Source organism: Nematolebias whitei, chromosome 16 (genome assembly GCF_014905685.2).
Source record: "Nematolebias whitei isolate Nwh7 chromosome 16, NemWhi1, whole genome shotgun sequence".
Classification (NCBI taxonomy): domain Eukaryota; kingdom Metazoa; phylum Chordata; class Actinopteri; order Cyprinodontiformes; family Rivulidae; genus Nematolebias; species Nematolebias whitei.
The window spans coordinates 1,968,939-1,972,821 of NC_056513.1; positions in this window are offsets into that span (position 1 = coordinate 1,968,939).

A 3,883-nucleotide genomic window follows, 5' to 3' on the forward strand; every position below is an offset into this window, starting at 1 on the left:
GTCAACAGAATGTTTTAAGATCAATCTCATATCTTTACTGATGATGTTTGTTGCTGTTGTTTTAACTGAACAGGCTTATTTAATTGTAATTTACTTGTTGATCTAATAAATGTTTCTTGTGCCAGATTTAACCATTTGTTGTCTCAGTAAAATATTTTCATGCCTTCGACAGGACTGAAATAACTCAAGCAAACAAAGTGCTCATCCTTTCAACAAGATTCAGTTTTATTTATCACAAATCTCTAATTCATGACAGCAAAACTAGAAAAACCTACAGGCTATAGAAAATAAGAAACTTTTGTTTAGAAACCCTAAATCAACTCAGAGATGTTAAATGTAGTGAGAACGGCTTTATCCTAAAAGAAAGACGTAAAATTGTCCAAAATATTGTTCCATGAATTTTGTTTGTTTTTCCAACGTCATTTTTGAGCAAGAAAGACGAAGCGTCTCACAAACACGTGATAAGAAAACATCTTTTCTACCTGTGTATGACAGCTGCCGTCAGTGAGGCCTCCAGGCCTCCACCCTTATCTCTCAGCACCCTCAGGCTACACCCTCTGTTTACGCACTCAGCCTAACCCCGCACACTTTAACAAACACACGCCGTCAGACGGTGCAGCGCTCATCCTGGACAGGGGATGTCCTGCTGCAGGTCTTAGGATCAGCATCAGAGCGTGTCAGCCCGGCCATCACACCGCTTGATCACAGCAAACATGGACTCTGCCTTGGCTTTGTTTGACATGGTGCCTCTGAGATGAGCCTTAAACATTTATGTAAACCCAAAATACAGTAACTGGCGCAGCCATATGTGTACAGGTGGATAATGTGGATAAAGGGCGTTTTCTATTCAGCATTGTTTGCAAACCATGACAGGTCCTGGATCTGTTGGATTGTCTCCCTGAAACCACATCTTCAGCTCAAAAGAATCCCGCGCTGCTGGTGGAATATTTCAGCTGCTCTGCAGGAAAAAACATGCGAGTCTTTAATTGGATTGGCCATAAAAGTTAATTAGTTATAAAAATACATCCAATGATTAATGTCTAGGAGTTCAATTCAAATCCTTTCACTGGTTCGTGAGACATTTTGAGACGAAACAGACAAATAGACACATACCATGTTTTTATATGCATATTTTATATGAAGCACTTTTTATATTCTCATTAATACATCAACGTGTGCTGTTTTAGGAGTAATCGGCACAAAGCAGGGGCTGAATATTGAACCTGCAACACGTTGACCGAAGGATGAACCTCGGGGCTGAGACCACCCTCGATCACAAAACACAACCGAACAACTAAAGTACACAAAATCATGTCAATCACTCTGTTAAAGGCAAACACAAGTAAACATCTATTTATGAATTACCACCCAGTTCCAGGTTCTGCTGGGCCTGTTGGTGCTGTGGTCTTGTAGTACTGAGGTTGTGGGTTTGAGTCCAGGTTATGACAGGAAGTTGCCTTGTCGGCCCCTGCAGGAGGAAGAACAACGACCCATTTCTTATCACAGTGTGAATCCTGAACACTTTTTCTTTGCTGTCTTGCTCTGAACATTGTTCAAATACTAATTCATGCTTACAAACATTTAATATGTATTTTTATTGACATGAAACTCGTTCCTCTGCCTCAACACCTGGTCCACTTCCTGTTCCTTGTTTACCACTGGACGCGCAGCTGCAGATCTTTACAAAATAAAAGACAAGAACGACCTAAAATTCAAAGTTTGTCAGTGATGCAGGCGAGGTCTGTGCGGGCTCAGGAAAAATTAATCTAACGTTGATACTTGGAAATCTGAGTTGTGTGGAAACTGTTTCATGATTCATTTTTATTTTATTTATTTTTATTATTTTCACGTCACAGGCCCAACCTGTTCTGAAGAAATATGTTCTTTTATTTTATTCCTGAAGAGTGTGAGGGGATATTGTGGAAGGTACCTGCAGCTCCCTCAGGCTGCACCTTCCTGCTCACACCTGGGACGTGCGCAGACTTCAGGTGGTGCTAGAGTACGTGCTGTTTGCTCTGTGGACCAGACGCATGCCCCTTTCAAACTGTTTCTTTTACAGTGCGCCGTATGAGGCCTATGGGGGAACTCTGGATTAAAACGTGTTACCAGTAAAAGCATGCTTCTTTTGTCCCATCCTCCCCTCCTGTGCTTGCTCAAGTAGCTGAACAGCAACAGTGTAAGTGTTTGGTGCCGTTCGGGCTGTTCGCCCATTCCAGTTCATCAGAGCTTCTCGTGGATCATCTACGAGCGACACCATCTCCTGGGACAACAAACTGGCCCACTGTCGGTCCTAGCAAACGTTTGTGCACCGTTCTGGATGGAACTGTGAAGTGTGTGCACACACGCAGGTGTCACTGAAATACAAAACTCACAGTGCAGCTGCATTATTGTCACATATTCAGTTACTAAAACTTTTACAATGCCCTCTTGGAAGACTGGTTATCAAACGTCTTCATCTGTACAAGTCTTGGTGCTTTGCTGTGTGAGTCCACGAGTTCGCCTGATTGTCAGATTCGTCTGTGATCGTTCTGTCTCTCTGAGCAGGGAGCGTCTGACACCGTTTATTCCTCACCTGCCTCTGATTCATCTTGTAATGTTTCTGATCGTGTAAGCTTCATTCATCTCGCCAGGTTTCTGCTGTGTTCTGTTAAAGTTGTGCCGCTTCGTTATTACATCGGTCTCTGGGAACGTTCTTTTTACGCTGGTCCTCCCTCAACCCAGCTGACGCCATCAGCTGATATGACCGCGGGGACATGAGTGAATGTTCGCTCTCTTTCAACGACCTCCGGTCCCACCAGACTGAGGAGTACGTAGACCTTTGGTTTTAGCTTTTTGTTTTATTACTGTGAGCTGAGGAAATGGAAATATGCTCTTGCTTGAACTTTAACCAGTTTTCAGCGACACTGCTGTCGAAGACGAAAGGATCCGAGCGCCTGAATCCGTCCGCAGTTAAGTCTGTGAGCAGAGTTAAATAAAACAACCTCCAAACTGGTTGTCTTGTCCTTCCAGCTCCTGCTGCGTCAGAAGCATTTGTAACGTGGGGGAACACACTGATAGGGGGTCTGGGGGTCCTCCCCCAGAAAATGTTAAATAAAGTAGATGCCATTTCCTGCATTCTGGTGTATTTTAGCGGGTTGTTAAACACCTACATTTACCTCCATAAGTAAACAATTCAATAACTATTTTAGAGAGCATGGCCCAACAAGAAGCGCAGGAGGAGCAGCGTGCCGCGGGAACTTGGACAAAACGAACCTTTTGACTCATGTTTGGACTTTATCTCGTTTACTCTGGTTTCTTAAAGATCCCTTTTTTTACCTCAGTGTCTACTTATTTGGAAGAAGGATAAATGTTAAGAAGAACCTGTGACCGACAAGCCGGAGCGGATAAACGGCGAAACGCTTTTCGTCCTTCTTCTCCTGGACTCACAGGAAGCTCAGAGAAAAAGTACGGTGTGTGTTAAATCTAAAGATTGTGCCGTTAGTTAGCAAACTGTGGTTCCTTGACTGTTCCTCGGCTCACGGACAAACAGAACATGAAGCAGTGAAACTCTCGCAACAAGCGGGACACTGCTACTCCAACGTGCTGCACGTATGCAGGTACGCAATGCTGACAAAACAACGGTGCTGCTAAGGAAGTTAGCCGCCAAGCTAATTCTTCTCAGACTTGTAATAGGAAGGAAGAACTGAGTCCACCACAACCTGGATCTCTGCTGACTTCTGCCTGACCTTCCATCTGCTACAGTCTGGGGACCTCTGCTACTTCCAGCCTTTCTGTTTCCACCTGGACCTCTGTAAAACTGCATCCCAGCTAGGTAACCTCCGGCCATTGGCCCCGTTTGGATGGATGGATGGATGGATGGATGGATGGATGGATGGATGGATGG